The following is a 23337-nucleotide window of genomic DNA, read 5'->3' on the forward strand; positions in this document are numbered from 1 at the left end:
TTTGCCTACTGACTAAGGTAAATGACTGCTCCACTGTCATTACCATTTTGCAGGCTGTAATGGAAGCTATTTAGGTGGTTGGTATTATCTTCAACAGCATGCAATTACCATCAGTGTTAAATATTGTTTGTGGTAATTACTGCTGGTGGCAAAACTACAAAACACATCCTTTGGTGCATTTTCAGTAAAGTCAGGTGCCCCGCGAGTGGTACAAATGTTTTGCCAGCAGTAGATTGGAAGTAAAATGCGACCAGAAGTTACTTATGCACATTTCGGGGGTTTAACGCCACCAAAATACCGCTGCCTGATAACATGAGTATTATGTGATGACCCGTAATGCCCAATTGATGGCAACTGCTTCTAGATAAGACATTTGGTAAGACCAGCTCTACATGGTTTTTGGTGGCGATTGGCCCCATTCTAGGATGTCACATTTTTTCATATTGAGGATTACTATTACAATCTTCGAAATTAAAACACACCAGGGAACATTTAATTTCAATCAAAAGGAAAGGGCAGTTCATTTTAATTACTTAGTGACATAACATGTTTTTTTGTCAACACGTAACACCTGCGTGGCATGCTGACACATCTCAGTACGCATTGTCACATCTGCATGCACACACGCACCTTCACAGGTACTCACTCAGACCAGTGCATGCATGCTGAGACCAGGTGTACACACTTTAGTGTGTACATGTGCGCTAGCGCATGAATGTGTGCGCGCTCACACACACACACAATAGTGAGTGCCCTCACTCCTGTTGCATTCATAGGACAAGAGTACTTTGCAAGGCCAAGTACAAAGATAATTTCATGGCAGAAGGCATGAGTGATGGGAGATGTTGGGCTAATTGGGTGGTAGAGCAGCTTCATTTCCTATCTACTTGCACCTGGGTCTTGGATATTGAACCAAATATTCCAGACATAGCACAAGGGTGCCAAACAAATTGTATTAGTCTATATATCGAAGGACCTTATAGCTTGAGAAACCAATGAAACACTGTGTAACTGATTTTCCTTAAATGACACTTATAAAGAGGTAGGCATAAGATGTCCACCTGATATCAAACAGCCAATAACACACCTAGCTCCTATATGATTGTATATCTAGATGTGCCATTAACCAATCCCAACCTTGGATAGGTTTTTCATTATTGCCATGTAGCATGACGTAATTCTGACGCACAAAAAGGGTATATAATTGTATTTCATGCGGAAATCGCTGAGAATGAGCGTACGTCCATTGATGTTAGTGGTATCCTCCCTCTTTTAAATAATTGATAATAAAACAGCAACTTGCAATATTCTTGAGTTTGTCCGGTTATTTGGATTTAGAATTATACTGGTGTAATCCCATCCAGTAACAGATGCACGTTTCCAAGGGCCATATGCTCACATTTCTCAAGCTTTGATCATTTCCAGAGCATATAAGATACCTGGAACAATAAAAGCCTTATAGATCTGCAAAAGGCCTTCAGTGGACTCACCACAACCTTTATGTATAAAGTACCGGACTGCCTGGAACTTCACCACAGCCTTATTTATTATGGTGTCAGCAAATATTGCCTTATTTATATTATTGTGACTCAATAATCCCAAATATACATTTATTAACTTCTGGTATAGATGTATCCTGAATGTTCCAATTTTACTTTTTAATATTAGTTCAATGTTTTTTGAACGACATAACCTTGGTCTTGCCAAGATTAATTTCTAGTCTATTTATAATGGAAAATTCACTTAAGGTTTCAAGGCTATATTGTAGACCAAGGGCAGCCTGATCCAATATCACCACATCGTCAGCATAAATTAACCATGATACTTTTCGCAGGTCAATCCGAGGTGGATTATTTCTGTATTTTTTCAAACTATGTCCCAAGTCTACCATGTACATATTAAATAAGTCTGGGGAAAGCGTGCTCCCCTGCTTTAACCCATGATTAACCCGGATTGGGTCACTTAAAATGGTTCCATGTGATAATATCCCGGCAATAATATTGCCATACAAATATTTTGCCATATTTTTGTGGCGATATTAACCCATGGAACCTGCGGGGGACAACCCTGCAACCCCCCCATCCATTTACCCCATAAATTATCCCCACCAAAAATATCGCCTATGGCCGTTCCCGACGACCATACGTATGGTGATATTTTTGGTGGGGATAATATTACCTGATACCCTTAAAATCCCATCCTGATTTGTTCTAATCTGTATCTGGGAATTCGTATATAAGCTTTTCACGAAATAAAGAATTTGTGGCTGCAACCCCCAGCTATTAATTTTTGCCCATGGGCATGGTCTGTTTACTATATTGAATGCTTTTTTGTAGTCAATAAAGCAAATATATAGAGAGTTGCTCTTATTGTTAAGGGTCATCCTAATAAAATACATCAGAGTCCATAGACTTGCAACCGTCTTGCATCCTTTTCTAAAACTGAACTGCTGATTTTCCAGTATATTGTTCTCTTTTGCCCACTCAGTTATATAATATAATAACAATTGTGAAAAAATCTTGGCACTCGTATCTAGCATGGCTAACAAGCGATAATTGGTTGGGGAGTCACAAGGTCCTTCTTTGTGAATTGGCAACAAGATTGCGTTATTTCAACGCTTGGGTATAAACCCACTTCTAAGAATTTCGGAGTAGATTATCATCAAAACACTGGCCCATTTTTTAGGTTCTTTTTTAAACAAAGCATTTGGTAGCCCGACTGGGCCCGGGGCTCTAGATGGTTTTAAACGTACAATTATCCTCTCAATCTCATACTCCATTCTAGTTTAACTTTTGGTAGATAAACTTGATAGTATAATTTCAGAATATAGTCTCCCCATTTATCACGTTGAATAGGATTAATTTCTATTTTAGTCAGCTTTGAGATATTGTATTTTTGAAATATATGCCAAAATGTACAGGAGTCCTTTCTTTAAGGGCTCCATACATAGACTTCCACTGAACAGAGGTTTTAGATCCTCTATGCAATATATGCCAGTTTTTAAATTTAATTTTTTTTATGTAATTAGACTGTAGCAATCTATCTCTAAAGTTTTCTCTATTGACCTTATGGTTGAACTTGATTCCTTCCTTATAAGCACCACCACTGAGTCATACATTTTTGTCTGATTACGGCCCTTAATCGCCATCCTATTCAATTGTTTATTAACAAACTGATCATAATGCAAAGTCACAATGTCATTATACTGTACTAGGTCATAGAAATTAGGGGGTTCGTTATTAATTGATTCCTTCAACATACTTTCACTAAATTTCTTCAGCCTGCTCTCAGACCATCTCAAGCCATTCCCCACATTATTAACCCATACATTACCGGTCAGGCGTTCTCTCTGGTTCTGAATGACATTTAATATACTAAATTCAACCACTAAATGATCGCTTAACTTATTCAGAATCAAACAGAAATGATTGCAGCATGCGAAACCAGCAGAATTAGTGAATGCATAATCAATCCATGATTCCCTAATGCCATTTGACCAAGTATGCGTAATGCCCTTGTCATTAGTCGCAATCAACTGCGACAATTGATGGGAATAGACGAGACCCAGTCAGGAATTTCTATTTGTCATTAGTTCAGATTCTTCACAGGCTTTATACCGCAAATCCAATTAATTTCTCTCCGGATACAAATCTTTAAAGGTTTTCATCTTGGTACCCACATCAGTGAATCTATGGAAGTTAAGATCTCCTATGAAGAAACATTGATCACTGTCATGTTTAGTAACCCAAGCTTCTATCAATGCTTCCACATGGCCAATGATGATCTATGTTTTTGCATCACTAGGAGGGGGCATAAATAGTTATGAAGATTGAAGCACAGTCAGATCTCGATGCGCTCCACTGAGGCAAATAGCCTGAGCAAACTGGCATTGCAGATTGCTCATACATTTAGTGAACTTTAAATGTGAAGCAATTCCCATAGTAAGACGACCATAAGGCCTGCCAGTAAGATTTCTTTGAGCACAATTCTGATATATTTCATAACCATCCAAATGGAAATCATTCATTAGCCTTGTTTCCAGAAGAAGGAATACATCTGCCGACATCAAGTAAGTCATGCCCCTAGGATTCTCAACAAAGGACCGAAAGCCCCTCACGTTACAGGACCTTACTATTTGGAGCCAAGATTGTACTGAATTCATACCCCATATTCAGGAATATGCCAGATTGAGACATAATGACTTATATTGGTGAGACTAAATGTATCGTAACCCAATTTAATCCAAAAGAGTCATGCAGTAATTCAATCAAGGCTAAGTCCTGAGAGGTAATTATTTCTAGGCATGGCATTTGACATAGCAATTCCAATGCATTGCTACGATTCAAAAAAGGGCTAGCCATAGTGGCATATAGATCCAAAATCTTTATACATTTAGAGCTCCCCTGGACAGTTTTAGTGAGCCTAAATCATACAACATCTTGTTCTCAATTTCTAAAAGTGCATTAGGAAGTAATTAGTCAATGGAAGGTGTCACTAGATCGTAGTCTTTATTTTCAGTGGTACTGATGACCGGGACTTCAACCGAGACAATTTCCTTTCGGGTTATTTATCGAGTTTCAGAAACGTTCATTATATTTTGACAAATCATGTTTTTCAGAAAAGAAGATCCCAGTGCCTGAGAAGGTATGTAGCGTGTATAACTTTGATAGCACTTTCTTTGCCCAAAGTGCGATTGCCCACAATCGACCACGGACCAACTAACCTATTTTTAATACAGCGGGGGTATTTTCGATAAACTGCAGGCATGACCTTTATTCTTACACAAGTAGAAGCCGGACGACTTAGCTATTTGAAAGCGCTGTAGCAAGTAGCCAGCAGTCTGCCTCCGCAGCACACAGTAATGCAACAAGTTCAAACACCTGTTCAGCAATGCATTTCAGAAACCATGCACAGTACCTTGTGACCGCAGCGGACCACGGCAGACCACGCTCCACTCAACCCCACTCCGCTCTGTAGTAGCTTTTTCACAGATAGGGGTCAGGCCTCACTGCTGAGCTGCTGACTGCAGACTGTGTATGCACTTAACAATCGCATTTGCAGAACGTGCATGCTACATGCTTCTCTTTTTGAATGCCACTTGAGGCAGTCCAGAAAGTGGAGCGTCGCACCAGCCAGAGAAATCGAGACATTGGGTGCAGAGTCCTACAGCATGGTAAGACCTTTCCGCTTTTGAGGATGGGCTTAGCCTCTTCCTAGACCTCTATCTACCACACTGAAAGCAACAGAATTGAGAGTGGACCATTGAAGAAGAGACAAGTGCTTCCGACGATGGATTTGGCATCTTTCTAGACCTCTATTTACCAGACTACAGACAGCAGAATTGACTTGAGGCATGTGGATTTCAGCGTGTCATCATCTCAGATCACTGAAACCCCGCTGGGGCATGAGATGATGAAGGTCCACCTCTTGGAATGGCAATAATCACCCTCGTACATGGCTTAATTCATTAATCCTATTGCTCCATCTCCATCACTCTTTTCCTGGGCAAACTCTTAGAAAAGCTGGCCATCTCCCAGCTTAATCTACACACTACAAAACATTGATAAAGGGGAACCTCACTGCAGACTGGAGCTACAAGTCTACATACTGAATCTGTTGGTTTGCTTCCATGACCACCCGTCTGGTTTCAGAGCTGCCCGAAGCATGGAAACTGCTCATCTGAAAACCCGTGAAGACTTGCTCTCCAATCCTGACTCTAATCTCCCTTCTGTCCTCAGTCTCCTCAATCTATCCTCTGATTTTGACACGCCAACCATGCCATCTTGCTCAATTGCCTCTGCGAAAACCTTGGTATTACTGATCAGACCCTGGCCTGGTTGACCTCCTTTCTCACCGACCGACCCTCTCAGGCCCAACTGGGGTATATCCTCTCTTCTATCCCTCTCCCTACTTGGGGTGTTCCCCAGGGGTCTAACCCCTCTCCCTGGCTCTTCAACCACTGCCTGCCACCTCTTGCCCACCCCATCAATACTTTTTGCTCCAATTTTCAATGTTATGCAATGCAGATGACACTCAGCTCTCTTTCAGGCTCCCCTCAGCCACCTCTGCTTCTTCTCTCATACCATACTGTCTGGCCACAATTCAGGACTGGCGTGCCACCAATGATCTCTGCCTTAATGTCAGTAAGAATGAGATCCTCCTCATTGATATACCCACTCTCTCCTTTCCTCTCTTTCCCTGGCTGCCCACTCTGGGCCCACTTCCTACTTCTTCCTGTGAGGCTAAGAACCTTGGTGTCACCTGCGACTCCACCCTCTCCTTCTCTTCTCACATCTCTGACGTCTCTAAGAAGTCAAACTATCAGCTGCACCTCCTCAGAGGTATTCTTCCTTTTCTCACTGTTTCCCAGAAGCGAACTGTCTCCAGAGCTCTGGTCCTCTTTAGGCTGGACTATTGCAACAGCCTCTTTCTAAATCTTCCTGCCTCTACTCTTCAACCTTTGCAACTTATCCAAAACAGGACTGTGATACTTGTCCTTGGCCTCAAGCCCAGGGATTGTATCTCTCCAGCTCTGAAATCTCTTCACTGGTTGCCCGTGGCTACAAGGATCAAGTTCAAGACTCTCTGCATCATCCACAAGGCTTTCTGGGGCCTGGGACCGCTCTACCTCCAACTATTTCTTCCAAAACATCTTCCTTCTCAAGCTCTCCGCTCATCCACCTCCAACTCTCTGAGGGTCAGACGCTTCTCCAAGCAGAGAGTTGGGGGCAGATCTATCTCCTCGCCTGGGGCCTCCTTCTGGAACAGCCTCCCTGCCTCTCTCAAACCTCAGCAGATCCACCTCTGGTTCCAGAGGCAACTCAAGACCGAACTTTTTGCTTCCGCTTTCTCTCTTCATCTCCCCTGCTGATGCACCTGACTGCTCCACGAACTGGTCACCTGGTCACCGTCTAAACTTGGGCCCAGGCTCCTGCATATCCAGTTGCCCTCGCACTGCGTTCAGGATCCCCAGCAGTTAATGGTCTGTATTTGCAACCCTACAGTGCCTTCTCTCTGTACTTCTGAGCCACCCGCTGGTTGCACTTGTGAGTTAACTGCACTTCCCCCTTTCACTCCCCCCTGGCACTTCTCCCCTTCCCTCTTCCCCGCACTTGTGCGATCTGAATGACATAAGGCCTAGTAAGATCGTTATTTTGTCCTCCATTTGTTTCCCCCTCCTTGCCGTGTCGCGCCTAGAAACACTTGTGCACAGGCGCGTTATAAACGCCATTTCATATCATATCATTAGAGGGCCATGGTTTGTTTAGCAGTTCTTTTGCCAGACTCCCGACTGACCCCATACAAAGCAGAAAGTCAAGTTCTTTTGGTTCAGTGCCAGAGGAAAGGAATGGATTTTGCCCCAAACATTCTTTAGTTAAATATGCCAACAGATCTTTTTATTGTACATGTCTAGACCAGTCAGTTAAGTCCGTTTCTGTAGTGTAAAAGTTCAACGGGTCATCTTGTCACTGATCGGGACACTAACGCTCCACCACGGAATCCTAAAACACATACCCTTACAATCTCTAAAAATAATGACTGCAGTCATGTCCGTAGTACTTTCCTGCCTACACTAATCAAATGGCCTCTGTCAGAAGGCACATGCATGGTTGGGGGTCTATAGAACTATGGAACATGCTTCCCTTGGAACTAAGGCTGGAACCCAACCACCTGAAGTTCAGCTAATTCCTAACATCCCCTCTCTTTCATAAGACTTTCCCCAAGGGTTGTACCAAAAACTGACCCAGCCCCTGGACCCTGCAGACACTGCCCACCTCTTCCTTAATCTTGCCTGCCTCCTGTATGGGTAGCCACAATTAATAATGCATTCCTCGAAAGGCTGGAATTCACACTCTGCCCCCATGATGGCGTTTTCCGGGGGGGCGTTTTTCATGCGTCTGCTCTGGCAAACCTGCACAATTGGGCCCATCTCTTTTTTTCTATCTGCTTTTCTGCATAATTCACTCGTTCTACCATAGCATCCTGAAGCGTCCTGTTTGCATGTAGCTAGATACACATCATAAAAAATACCCACTGGCGAAACTCCAGATTAATCAGATTAATTAATTATAACTTTTTCTAATTTAAAGTAACGTGCGATATAGTTTCACTTTAAACCTTTCACACTTACATCTTAATCATATAGAGTTATACAAAGTTTTTTTTTCTCGCACAAATACAATTATAATCCAATTCATTCTTGACATTAATACATTTCCCAATGAATGCATTTAATTACCTAAAACAATAAAAGACATTTCATTTTAGTTAATTCTTTACATCAATTAATTCGAAATCACTTTCATCTAAAATGTCAACATTATTAATACACTATACTCCAGGGGGCAGATAAAACATTATTCTTTCTTCTCTTGTCAATAACACGGGTTATGTTTGAACCAGTTTCTCTTCTATTTTATACCATCAGGTAATCAAAGAGAGAGAGAGAGAGAGAGAGAGAGCGAGAGCGAGAGAGAAAAAGAGAGAGAGAGAGAGAGAGAAAGAGATAGGGGGAGAGAGAGAGAAAGAAAGAGAGAGAGAGAAACAGATAGGGAAAGAGAGAGAGAAAGAAAGAGAGGGAGAGAAAGAGATAGGGAAAGAGAGAGAGAAAGAAAGAGAGGGAGAAAGAGGGAGAGGTAAAGAGAGAGAGAGGGAAAGAGAGTGGGAAAGAGAGAGAGAAAGAGAGAGAGAGGGAAAGAGAGAGAGAAAGAGAGAAAAAGAGAGAGGAAAGAGAGAGGGAAAGAGAGAGAGAGGGAAAGAGAGAGAGAGAGAGAAAGAGATAGGGAAAGAGAGAGAGAAAGAAAGAGAGAGAGAGAAAGAGATAGGGAAAGAGAGAGAAAGAAAGAGAGGGAGAAAGAAGGAGAGGTAAAGAGAGGGAAAGAGAGTGGGAAAGAGAGAGAGAAAGAGAGAGAGAGGGAAAGAGAGAGAGAACGAGAGAAAAAGAGAGAGGAAAGAGAGAGGGAAAGAGAGAGAGAGGGAAAGAGAGAGAGAGAGAGAGAGAGAAAGAGACGCCTGCCTGCTAGGCATCTTAACCAAATGCTTGGTCTTGATTGTGTCTACGTGATGCACACACTTCCCCAGATAGACATCTCGAAGGCTCTTGAGATGTCTGCATCCAGTTATTAAATGCTGTGCTGTTTAGTGGAACACATCAAGGCAAAGGCCCTCATTCCGAGATTGGAGGTAGCCATGGCGCTATTTGCGCCATGGCTGTCTCCAATACTGGGTCAGCACCGGTCTGGTTGAATGGGGACTTGCTGGGACATTCCGACCTGTGCGGACCCGGTAAGTCCCCATTCAACCAACCATTCTCATTCCCATTTGAGCCCCCATAGGGCTCAATGGGAATGGGGAAGGAGCTAATTACGGGCCTGCGAATAGCAGGCCCGTTATTAGCGCCCTGGTCCCTTAGCGGGACCCGTAAAGGACGTGTGGTTAGACCACACGTCCTTTACGGTTCCCGCTAAGGGACCTCGGAATTGGGAGGTAAGGGATTACCGGCTCCGGTCTCCTTACCGGTGCCCGGTATCCCTTACCACCCAACTCAAAATGACCCCCAAAGTCTCCACGTTCTGTTTTGATACGGAATATCCAATCGCAAGTCCTCAGCAGGTAGAATTGGTAGTTGATTGACCCTCATCATAATAAGAGAGAAGGGTGCTTTATTATATATTTTTGTGGTTGGTGTAGAAACAAACGGTAGATGCAGAGTCGGACAGTGCCTAATTCCATCACCAGTCCCACAATTTGACTTCTCACACTAACTGATCTTTAAGTTCATAACAATCAAGATTCATTGTCCTTCTCATATTGAGTGAAGATATACTTCCTTTTAGATTTTAATACTTCACCTATAATGGGTAAGAGTGGGCAAGTGTCAGGAGAGCGTATTTTTAAATACAACTAGCCTTTTCTCGTCAATAAACAAGTTTGCAGAGATGTAAAGTCCAATTCTAACATGATCGCCAGTATTGGTATTCAATGAAGGTAAATATAGCACCAATCGCCAAATGATACCCTCAAGTTTATTTGGTCACGTGGTATTGCCTGCACAATCAGCTCCGCGTCCATCGAGTCTAGCAGGCACTACACTTTGCATATATGCTAACAGCAAACCTTTCCTGCTGTATCCTGCCGTCTTCTGCACAAAAGTTCTTACACATGACATTAAGGAAATTGCTCTGGTGGACTTATTCCTAATCTGCTCATGATCTTTAATTGCATTACTGATGAAATAGACCAAATAAGAATACCTATCCACTTGCATTACCCGCACGGGTCCTAAACTGCATTGTGAGTCACTTTTAGCACTAGTCCCAATGCACATTATTTTCTATTTCCCAAATATTGAGGCGAAAGGCCCCGCAGTGGCGGGCCCACCCTATGGTAACGGCCTGCCGCCCAAATTAAGGCCCCAGACACCGAGCGACATATCGCCATTAGCACCCACTAAATATTTTTTAAAATGTTTTTCTCTCCGTGTACGGAATGCCTCGCGGCGTCCTGTTCTCAGGGAGAAAATACTATACCAACATGGCCACCGGAGAATTTGAAGGCGGGGCTCCAAACAAAGCCCCTTCCATTTCCATGGTAGCCATACGGGGAAAGGAGCTGCGGTGGCGGATCAGTTAAGTGGGATGGAGGAGGCAGAAGGAGCCAAAAAAAAAAAAAGGTTGGCGGGGGAAAATGGCAGGCAGGGGAGCCTCCCATCAGGCGGCTTGGAACGCAGGCCTTCACTGGTAGTGTCAGCCCGCCTTCCGAGCCACCTCTTTGGCTGACTTACCCAGCCACGGTGCTAAAGATCTTTACTCCACATTGTCTGCATACACGAGACAATGTAGATGATGGTTGCCAATTTTAGGTGGACAATGCCCGATCTGTTGTAATATAATCCATAAATCAGTAATGTAGAGATTGAATAGCCTGGGTGGCAGTACACACCCCTGCTTCAATCCCCATACAGTAGCAACTTGCCCAGAGTAATGCCCATCCACATGCAACCTCATCTGTATGCACTTATGTGTGTCTATGTGTTGTTTTAACAAAGTAGGTCTAATGTTCCACTTCTGAAATTTTGCTCGAAGTCGTCCTCAAGTGACACATTACTTAGTTATCACACATGGGAGCCAGTTACTACATATCGTCCTGCTCGCCATCCTATCAGCAGCTAATTCGCCGTCAAGGTGCAGTGCAAAACATGCTACACATTCTACACGGCGAGACCCGAAATCCTTCAATACAAATGGGACAGATCTAATCTAAAGGACACATCAGGTCTTTGACTGCACAGTACTTGAAGATACCCAAGCCCATGATGGCGCATCTCAGTGGGGCCGCATTCCCGGTGCAGTCTGCAGGAAGGTGGATTACGCTGAGAGAGCACATCTTCACTTTACAAAGCCTGTAAACATGGCGGGACCACACAGGAGCCATACAAGATGTAAGATGCACCAAGACCAACATACTCAATGAAGCCACTCCATAGAGCTCACAGATCGTTTTGATAGGGTGCTTTAATCAGGATAAATTACCAGCCCCCTGCTACCAGGTCAGCATTTGCTACAAATCCCCAGACTGGGACCTTACAACTCCATTCACCCATCCTCCTCTCACCCCCTCATTCTAGCTCTGCACCTGCATCCACCCACCTCCTTAATCCTACAAGCTCCATTCACAATCAGCCTGCACCTAAAGCTCAACTGTGTTCTTTTCAATCCTTCCCCGAAATCCCCTTGCGAAGTCCTAACTCACAATCTCCCCCGCACTCACCCTTTTTTCACACCCTCACCATACAGCCACCTAACCAGGTCTGACCCCCTTTATCTATCCTTCTGAACCTCCTAGCCTCAACCCTAGCTATTATTAGCCAACCTACTCTACCAACCTCACCTACACTAGCCCACCAAGCTGGAGCCCTGCGCCTTGCAGCTCTACCCACCGATCGGTCACCATACTGACACAACTCACCTCTACTCTACCCATACCCACCTATCCCTACTTATTCCACTGGTTCCTTCACTTCCCCCTCCATCTCACCTGACCATAAGTCTGCATTTTCCAAAAATACATTGGTAAAGAAAACTCCTCCAACTGCACCAACCCACCACCCTCTACCGCCAGCTTGTAATGATCACATCTTCTACTGCCCTCTCATCCCTCACCTTTCTCCCACAATCTTCACATACTCCTTGCCATTCCTTCCTCCCCTGTGTATTTCTCCACTCCCGCCTCTTTACTCCCACCCCAATCCACTCAGCTTTCCCACGCTCTCACATTACTCAAAACACCCATCCCTGCCACATATTCCTCACCCACCTCACTCATCCTACCTTTCCCTTTCCCTACTTCTGTTTAACCATTCTTTCAGAATCACCATGCCTTTGCATAACATGGCCTTGCTATCAGATCACCCCAGATACCCTATTATCACACACGTACTACCCTCTGTCTATATGCTTATACCCCTTGCCTCATACTCATCATTCCCCTTAATTACTCGATCCATCACATCCTAAAAAAAACTGTTGGAGCCGATCAGACTTTCCCCAGCTATTTTCACCCATCCACCCAGAAAACCTTCCTATTCTCCTGGACCCCCAATCATCACATAGCTCACCCATATGAACAGACCACAAGTCTCTTACCCACCACCCTACCTCCCCTGCCTGCTAACAGCCAACCAACAGCATTATTCAGCAACCGCTCATGAGTCTACCTACTCATCTAAGCATAGCCCAAACCCAACCCCCTACCTGTACCCCCCTCTTCCAGATCCATCATCCTGCTTATTTTACTGGACCCATCCTTGCATGCTCCTGTGACTAACCCTACTACCTTATCCCAACATGCACTTAACTCATACTACCACCACCCGCATCCGCCCTCAATGATCTGTACCCATTCTACCAGCTTACTCGCAGTCCCCTATCCACCGCATCTGACCCTCCTCCAAGCATAGCATCTGCTTCAGAGTTATGGCTAACAGAGAGTTGTCTCTGTAGCTTCCTACTAAATTATGTAATGCACTACTTCATTAGTGATGTAACTCGTATAATGTTCCTAATGTATTTGGAAAAAGGCACAGCTCACAGTTTCACCCGATTGTAAGAGGATACCTAAACAGAATGTCATCTAAAAAAAACAATCCACTCCTACAGGCAGCGTGATGCACGTCTTCCACTGGGTGAAGCATCATTTCAACACATCACTCACAACTGATGTGGCCAAACACGTGTCACGCCCACACCCTGCACATGAGAATGACTGTATGGTTGCTGCCAAAATAATAAAAGGATAGTCGTATCTGTGGATGCAATCACATTGTTAATTGTAATGCCCTATTCATCGGAATGCAACTGGCAATGTTGATCTAATACATGTCATTTCTTAAGGTTCTTTAATGGGATTGCGAAAAGGCAGAGTCTGCAATTCCATTGTGAGAGAATTTCAAAATAGAATCTCAACTGCAGTGACATGCAGCACTCATGAACAGAGCATCATGTAACCACTCCTCTGATTCACATCTCCCTTTGACCATTCACCCGCCCTGCACTAGCAAATGCTGTGACCAAACAGGCACTACTACCCCCCTCCACACAAATAGTAACGTTTGCATGATTAATGCTGTCACAATACAACGCAGGGTTGTTGCTGCTGATGGCAGTATGCAATCTTGTAGTGCCCATATGGCCTCCTTCCATTAAAGCATTGCCGCCTTATATGTGTGCAGGGCTACCAGTGGGCGGTCCATGCTGTCTAATATGTTATCACATCAGTACAACCAGGAGGCTTCCTCTGGGGGGGGAAAGACTCCCAGAAGAAACCTCTGGCTGGCACAGCCAGCAAAAGCCTAGTGTGCAGTGCCGCAATAATGGAGCCCTGGGTGTCTATGACCCTATCTTCTACACCAAAGCATGGATTGGTATTGATGAGTGGGCGGTGCTCTGTTCTCTTGCAGTTTAATGCCATTTGGGATCTAAAATATATAATGATGCAATGCATTGGCGACGCAATGCCATTTTGAAGTGGTCTATTGGAAACCCATGGCCATGTAGCAACACCCTACCAGACAGCCCAGAGTGTTACAAGACCACACAAATGCCAGATTAGTACCTTACACATGCCAAATAATATTACATAACATGACATGACATGATATGATGAAGCTCACCTTCTACTTTTATTTCATTCAATAACTAACATATGTCATGTCTGCCATGATCGTCAGTCTAGCCTAAATATCAAGACTTTGGATCTCTAAGTTGGGGGCATTCAGTATGTGTGACCAGAACTGTGATTGTTGCTGTAGAAATGACATAGACAACTGTTCCGGATAAATATGATGCCATACGCGCTAGGGCTGTTGTGTTTGGTGCCCGATGCCTCTCCTGTTGCTTTTTGATGTGTCACATGCATGATTCATTAGGTTGATAAGGTCCATCATCATGGACTTCTTGCCAATGACTGAAGTATGAGTGCCAGGCACACAATGCAAGGGTTTCTCATTGTGGGGTGGTGGACACCAATCTGGTGTTATAGTATTTAGTCATTTTATTATGCATAAAGGGCAAAAACATGCAACCGTAAACAGAGATACATACTAATTAGGTCAGATTCGAACGACACAATAACTACCAAACAGAACCAGATGGTGGCTAAAAGATTAAAATGATGCTATTTTCTAATGCCTTGTTATGGGACGGGACTAGATTATAGATGCAATGAATGGCGGTTAATTGCCCACTTCTACAAGGCGTCCAAGAACAGGGCAATGCCACAGGGTATGGATACCACCACAGGGGGCTTTGCTGTTCCTCTCTTCTCAACATACTATTTTACTGTCCGTGGGATGCATTCAACTTGCTTTTATTTTTGAAAAACAACATGTCAGACCACACCATTCACCCCTTTAAAAGTAATGTGGTTTGGGTATTGAAATCCATTTTTAATGGCAAATATCTATCTCTTAAAGAGTGCTCAAAAAGTCCTGGGACTGTAAAACAAATGCTATGGAGGACTCAGAAATAATACCATGCTTTCTTTTAAATCAATTACACCTGTAATACGGGGGCCCATAAGTAAGATTGATATTGCTAAATGCACACAGGTGTTAAAAACGATTGACGAGTGATGAAAAACGATTGCTATCTAAATGTCAAAAAGTGCGGTCATGGAGAAGGCAGAGCATTAAAATAAATAGCCCATTTGTAGAAACTACTTCATCGGGATTCTCTGTCATATTATTTTAATCCATTTATTTTGTATATATATTTTAGGTCGATGTGGTTAGAATGAACATCTTTTTTATATATCTGTTTTTATATATAATGTGATGAAATATGTTTAATTAATGTTTATCTAGATGCTGGATAGTTCAACAGTGCATTTAATTTACAAATGACACATTTCTTTACATATTTAATAAGTATTTGCTTGACCTGAGGAAATGCAGCGTTGAGTTGCTATATCAAATTGGGTATCCGTAGAAATAATCAAATCCAAAAATACCCAATGCGAAACGAGCGATTATTTGGTCTAATTTGTTAGGTACTTTTGTACATTTTTAATAATGTATAAATGTGGGGTGGGGTAAGGGTATAGGTTAAGGTAGGGGGACGTAGGGGAATGCGGGGGGTCTCACCCCACATTATTAAAAAATAATTCAATCCAAAAAAATGAGGTTATTTCTTGTTAGGTATTTTTTCCCGGTCATTTCATGGTAATCTATCAAATTGCTATGAGGTTCCTTGGGAACTTCTCATCATATTCAATATTTGAGAGTAAAGTACATTTGAACAAATTACTCCTGTTTAATATGTGAGGAAAATATGTTTGTAGTTAATGAACATGTTTATGGGGCTTATTTAAATATCATTCTTTAAACCGTTGGCCATTTCAGAAAAATGGCATAACTTAACAGCCAGCCAGCCCTACAGATATGCAGTGTACCAGACACTCTAACTCCTTAAAAAAATGCTAATATTCACAACAAAAAGAATTGGGGAGTACAAATAATGCCACAAAATAAATAACAGATTTGTAAGAAAGTACTTGCACCTACAAAGCTAAATGCAATTGTTGGGATCAGTGGTACCAGCTGATCAGTCAATGGGAAGGAACTCCAAAATGATTACCACATGTTGTAAAGGGAACGTGAACAATGCATATTCCGGTAGTCGTGAATTGCTCGTTGCACAGAAGTATCGATTACCAAAACACATCTGTTTTACTCACCTAAAAAAACAAATAAATGTGAAAATTTATTTCACTTTTTTTTACACCTTAAAATTCTGCTTCAAATCTTATCTGGAGCCTTGCTAACAACAAAAACACAAAAAGGTAACAAAAAAATCTAAAATGCATGATGTGTTTTTATGTTTTGGCTTGTCAGCCCAGACCACCCTCTTAATGATGGCCCTAGGGCCATTAGCAGTGGTGATGCCGCCCACCGAGACGGTTATAGCTACTAGCACCCTGGCTTGCTGTCCGGGGTAAAAGTGTCATTTTTTTAAAAAAAGTTGTGAAACAGGGCAGCCGCCTTTCACAATTAAAAAAAAAACTAGTAAAGAATGCAAGGATGCAATGAGAAAAGGCCAAACGAGCTACTCCGAGTCCCTTCTCCTCTCCCTTTCCAAGATGGCCTTTGCAGGAGAAGAGCATTGGTGGGCCTGCTAGAAGAGCAGAGACTGTGCGGGATTGGCTGTGAGAGCTGAAGGAGTTCAGTGACTCCGGAGGTGCAGTGAAGGAGCGGGAAGGCTGTGAGGGGAAATGTGGTCAGGGTGTCCCCAGTTCCAGAGCCCAGTAGCAAGATGGCAGTTTCTGCTACTCAGATGGATTTTATTTTATTTATTGGGTATTTATAACGCGCCTATACAGCAAAAGGTGTTTCAAGGCACAACAAGACAAAAGAGGTGGGAGGGGGGGCAGGGATGAAGAAAATCAAAAACGGTGCTACTAGGCCTTGTGTCATTCGGATCGTGCAACTGGAGTAACAAGAAGTGCAGGGGAGAGGAGAGGAGGGAAGAGCCGGTCGGGGGAGGGGGGACAGGGAGGAGGGATTAGGCGAGTGCTAAAGGGAGGCCAGATGGACAAGTTCCAGGGGAATGCAGAGAGTGCATGGGAAGAAGATCCACATGCTAACTAAGTGCGAGGGACAGGGCTGGGTGGGCTCAAGGGGGTGCAGGCCCAGCCAGATTAGTGCAGGGGGAGGAAGCACAGAAGGACAAGTGCAGGATAGGGGGAGGGGGGATCAGGGGAGGCCAAGTGCTGGGGTAGACTGGTCGAGGAGGGTCTGGTGCCTTGCAAGAGTCAGAAGGAACCAGGCAGCCAGTCAAAAAGAGGCAGAGGGGGACATGGCCTGGAGTGCAGGCAAATACTATAAGGTAAGGCTTGCATTCTGAGCTTCCCGATTGGCAGGGAGCCTCATCGACATCAACGCCTGCCTGCTACTATTCACTCAATCCATGATCCACTAAGGAGTGAGGCAGAGAGCAATGGATCTGTCGGCACAGGTCTTGTTGAGAATGGAAAGAAAGGCTGTAGGGGCACAGTTAAGCCGTTTGTGGGCACATTATTCTTGTGACCATCCTTTTTCTGCATGGAGTACCCTTCTACCGCCTAGAACATTGCTATTACACTTTATTGCTCTTAAAGTGCACTTCTGATACTTCTCCCTCCATCATTCTAGGTCTCATCATGTGGACTGGTCTTAAATAGAACTCTATAGCAGACCAAAAGGGAGAACCAACATAACATCATTCATCAGTGCCTCACCCAGACTCCAACATAGCAGCACACAGCTAAATATGCATGCCAACATAGCCCCAAAAGGACCATCTTACTATTCTGCCAAACCCTTACACAGGCACATCTCAGTAAAGCCTCATCCTGCTAGTCACTTATGTAGCACTCACCAGACGCCAATAAACCCCTTTCCACACTCACCTGGTCCCCATTTCCTTCTACTCTGCCTGTTATTCTCTAACAACTAAACTAATATAACATAATCCATAACCTAAATCCCATCTTTCACCGTAGACATACTGGCCCTCATTACGACCCTGGCGGAAATCGGAAAACGATGGCGGAAATGCAATACCGGCATTGAATAGCGCTCGGTGCGACTATGACCCGTCACCGCAAAGTACGATGCCATTAGCGACACCGTAGTGAACGCCAACGCTAACTGCACCAAGCACGCGCGCGCGCGCCATGCCAAACCGTAAACACCACCATGGCGCAACGGTACGCCAATTCCGACCCCAGCGGACATGTACCTAACGCCATCAAGCATGGCGGAATGCACCATTCCGCCATGGTGAGAAGTACGGCATCGCGAATCAACCGTAAACGGCCCCACTGACTGCCCGTACACCGCTCCCTGCCCACAAAGTACAACTCCCCGTAGGTGCAACGAAGCCACATGCAACCAGTGAAATGCACAAGTCACCCATGCATGCCAACGAACAAATGAACCTCAAGAGGGGCCAATGGGAGCTGCAGGGCACAGATGGCACGAATACAGAAGCCATCCCAATGGACATGACCACAGTCCCCCACCAAGAAACGCACGCAAACACAGGCACCTGTGACCAGCAACATTCAGAAAATCACAACATTCCACCAGTCCACCTGGCTGACCGGCATCTGTCACACAAAACCCAATCCCCCGCCCCTGAGCATGACAACATCCAAACTGTCATATTGGCAGCCCCCATCCCTGACCTCACGGGCTTCGTAGGCAAACGCGCCCAGTACAGGACCACGCAACAAAACTCCGAAGCTGGAACCCAATGCAGATCCCCTCACAATACATCGCTCCCCAAATAGGAATATGCCACATCACTTGCAAAGAAGAACGCTACACGGCCCATATCAGAATAGAATTTTAATGCACATCAATATCACCAAGCCCATACAGCCATCAGGCCATGAACTCCAAAACACATTTCACCATTGTGGGCTGCATCCGCAAGAAATGACCAGCCACCACTTGTGTGACGCCCTGTTCCCTCATGGTACACAGAGCCACATTCACGTACGAAAAGGCAACATGGAAGCGCACAGAACCGCAGGGCCGTCCCAATGGGGAGGCACTAGTCCAGCTGAAAGGCCGAAATGTTGCTCCGAGCCACCAGTACTGCGTAAGGGCATGTGGCCCATTGGCGATCGTCCCATAAGATCGTAATGCTGCTCCACTGATTAACACGAAGCAGCAGGTGTCGGGAGTAAAACCCATCTGCAGGAGTGGCATACAGATGGCAGTGGCAAAAGGGGAGGAGATACCTGTCAACCAAAAGAAAAGAAAAAGAATAGAATGGCCATCAGAACTACATTCGAACAACTCACTTCAATGATCACACTAAATCCACAGCCATATGCATGCTAGCCCACTCCAAAGGATCATCACCACCCCAAAACCACTTGCGAATCATAACTATCTATATCGAGGTGAAAACACCATCACAAACGAGTGTACCTGTGCATGCGTCTGTCAAAACAGAATCCTTCAGATGGGATTGGTAACGTGCATGGACACAAGTGTCTGAAGGCGCGTCGAGACAGGGAGGGCTCAACAAGGCCAGATAGACGATGGTCCCACTATGGCAGCCCTGCATCACATAGCGCAGGGGGGGCGGACAGATCCCAAGAAGCCCTGTACATGGCAAACTCTGTATCAAATCACCTGCCCATGCATCCATTCATCATTCCCTCATCCCGTAATGAAAACGCCTGAATATTTACTCACATAACATTAGAAATATCCATTGAGTCTGTGCGTTATGCAGCCTGCAAAATCCACAGTGCCCCAGCCCGTAATTCCAGTCTAGTGAAGTAACATGTATTTGGGAACGTCCTGCCTTATCGTCCACTACGCAATTGCGCATCCCATACTATTCATATCAATCATAGCATTCTCGCCATGGCCCCTGTCCCAAGGACATTGAACAATAGAACGTTATATTTGCAGTCAGACCTGTGGGCATCTCCTCGCCGCTAGCTGAAAACCGAAAGCGCCGCCCTTCGAATTCCTCATTTGCAACATCACGTCGAAGAGGCATCTGTGGCCGTTTGAAAACACTAATTAATCCATCGAGTGCGGCTGTGTGTGAAAATGGCAACTGCCTTCACCCACGAATGGGACGCCCCGCCCGTCGTTGCAACTCGGTACAGTGATGAATGAGGGCCCACCGTTACTCGAGTACTACGTTCCACTGACCCTTCACAACTCTGTTCGCGACTGCACAGATAGTATGTGAAACAATGGGACCACAGCAGAATGAACATATCAACCAATGTTACACGGCCATCGGGTACAAATACAAGATTGCAATAGCAAGATGCCATTCCACGAATTGCAGCGTTGTGCGCGGGACGTGCTCGGCCAAAGGGGAGAGCAGTTTGCACAGGTGGAATGAATCACCACAGGTGGAGGCCATTCAGCCTGGAAACACATAAATTGCACAGCCAGTCTCCTCCCACAACCACACCGAAATGCTACCGGCAGGACTCGCGATGTTGGCCCTGGGGGACCTCATAGCACTGCAAGTACTCCAACTCCAAGAAGACGAACACCAACTACAACCGGCCGCACGGAGGAGACGCAGTAGGAGGAGGAGGCCAAGGCAGGGCCAGCAAGGGCCGCCAGCACAGCCACTACCACCACGCAGGCCGCCCGCAATCCCACGCCTCCGAGCACATCCGTTCAACCTCACTGATGAGCAGATCCACACCCTCTACCGTCTGGACCGGGACACCATAACCGCCATTGTGGACATGACACAGGCTGACCTTGTCAGCATGATAGATAGCCCAACCGCCATCCCACCCCTACTGAAGGTGGTGTCTGTACTCCACTTCCTGGCCACAGGCACCTACCAGCACACAGTCGGACAGTTGCATGGCATTTCTCAGCCACTGTTCTCACGGACACTATTGCAAGTGCTCGATGCCCTCCTGCAGCACGCAGACGACTACATCTCCCTACCACGCTCGGAGCTGGAAATTACCAACACAAAAGTGGGATTCCATGCACTTGCCGGCATACCGGGTTGCATTGGTGCCATCGACTGCACCCATGTGGAATTGGTCGTCCCACATGCCATGGAGGCCCAGTACCGCAACCGAAAACAATTTCATTCTCTGAATGTACAAATGGTGTGTGACTCCAACAGGATCATTACACATTGTTGTGCCCGATTCCCTGGATCAACCCATGATTCTATGGTCTTGAGGAACTCTACAATACCACGCTACATGGAGCGACACGCAGGGAACAGATCCTGGCTACTCGGTGAGTCTCATTTCATGCATGATAATGTGGGGTATGTGATTCGGCAATGACCTGGCAGGAAAGGGGGGGGGGGTGTGCGTACGTAGCAATGGCATTCCACATCATACGTTTCTCGTCCACATACAGGTGATGCTGGATATCCACTGAAGAGATGGCTCCTCACACCAGTCCGGAACCCACGGGACCAGCATGAGGAGGACTACAACCATGCCCACTCACATACCCGTGTAGTCATTGAACAGGCATTCGGCCTACTGAAGGGTCGTTTCCGCTGCCTCAGCAGGTCTGGCGGGGCACTCCTGTACCGCCATGAGAAGGTTGCAAAGATGGTGATGGCATGTGTCATGCTCCACAACATGTGCGTACGTAGAAATGTGCCCATGCCCCCTGACGCAGAACTGCAAGCACCTGATGATGGTCATGATGAGGGTGGGGATGTGGCAGCACCTCAAGGAGTCTGCGAGGCACCGGAGGCCAGTGACATTCGTCAGCATCTCATTGATGTATGCTTCTAGCACTCACGCCTGGTGGCTGATACATGGACACGGGACTCGTGGCACTGTGTGTGTCTGGGACATGCACAATATGGACTGTACGCCTATGATGGCCTAGTACACAAAGATCAATGTCCACACATCTCATTGGTTGATCGTGCACTTTTTATGGCATATGTGATATCATGTTGTACACCCTATCGACCCGCCACCCAAGTGAGCCCAACGCACCCCCTCCACCCTCCCACCTCCCCCCCCAACACCAGTGTCCAAAGATGCTCATCGTCAGTGGGCAGTCGCTATTACAAGCCCCCTCTGCGGGTATCAGGGGCACCCCTGCCTGTGGAGCGCAGGTTCCTCCCAGATCTACGTTGGGGGCTGCCCTGGACGGAACTTGCAACGGATGATGTCTCTGCCTGCTCACGTCCATGCATGTCCCTAAGGGTTTGCGAGAGCTCAGTGAGCACACGGCACACTGCGGCAAGTTCACCACATACGTCTTTGGACGTCGCATGCAGTTCCCCCCTCAGGCTCTCGGTGCTTCTCTCCATTTGGACTCTCAGGCTCTCGGTGCTACTCTCCATTTGTGCCCTTAGTGTCTCTGTACCTCTCTCCATTTCTGCCCTAAGTGTCTCAGTTGATGTTTCTATGTCTGCCTTAGTGCCCCCACATTCATCAGCATGGTCCTTGAGGAGCGTGGCCAGTTGCTGCTGTTGCACGATTAACTGGTCGAGGGACTGTTGCCTCTGCTGGGCCATGGCCATTTGCGGGGGTGTCACAGAGGGGCTGTTGTCCTCATGTTGCCCTGCCACAGGGCTTGTGGGGGATGGCCAGTCGTCGTCTTGTGGGTGCCCCTGCGTGGTATCCTCATGTAGTACGGGATGGGACAGACAGGGGGATTGGGACAGGTCATGGATGGATCTGACTTCGACATCCCCGTCTTCTGTGTCGGAGCATGCTGCCATCAATGGGGTGTCACCTATGGTGCTGCTGCCACCGGAGGCAGTGCCTTCTGTGGCATCCGTTGGGGGGACCTGTGGTGGTGGTGTTGTGGGCATGCTGGCTGCTGGGGTGCCTGTTGATGTTCCCTCCTCTGTGCTGCCACCTGATTTGTGCTGCTGCCGTGTCTTGATGCGTGCAGCTGAGGTGGAGGGTCTTTGGCCGTTGGTCTTGGCCCTCTTTGCAGGTGTGCTGGTAGGGGTGTCCTGCAGCTCGTCGTTTGGATCGGACCCTGTGGTGGAGTAAAGGAGGGCGAGGGTTATTGGTGGGTCTGTGGGAATTGGAATGGCATTGTATCACATGCATTGGGGTGGTACCTGAGGGTGATTTGGGTCGGGGCCTTGGAGGTGCTTCCATTTGTGTGTGGAGTGAGGGTGCAGTTGTTTGGCAGCCTGCAGTTAGGGTGTGCCTGCTGCACGTGTAGTGCGTGTTTTAGGGTTTTTTAATTATTTATGTATTTATTGTGGGTTTTAACGTGCGCTATCAGGACGATGTGTGTGGACGTTCTCCTGGACATGTGTTTCTGTTGCACTATGGGGACACATGGTGCTT

General features: G+C 45.9%; 1 protein-coding gene across 12 annotated transcripts in view; it reads right to left on the reverse strand.

Moving 5' to 3' along the window:
* Positions 1–23337, reverse strand: part of KIAA1217 (KIAA1217 ortholog) — a 1682267-nt gene that overhangs the window by 479165 nt on the left and 1179765 nt on the right. The window lies entirely within an intron of this gene.

This window comes from Ambystoma mexicanum, chromosome 2q (genome assembly GCF_040938575.1).
Source record: "Ambystoma mexicanum isolate Mex_15411 chromosome 2q, UKY_AmexF1_1, whole genome shotgun sequence".
In the NCBI taxonomy this organism is placed as follows: domain Eukaryota; kingdom Metazoa; phylum Chordata; class Amphibia; order Caudata; family Ambystomatidae; genus Ambystoma; species Ambystoma mexicanum.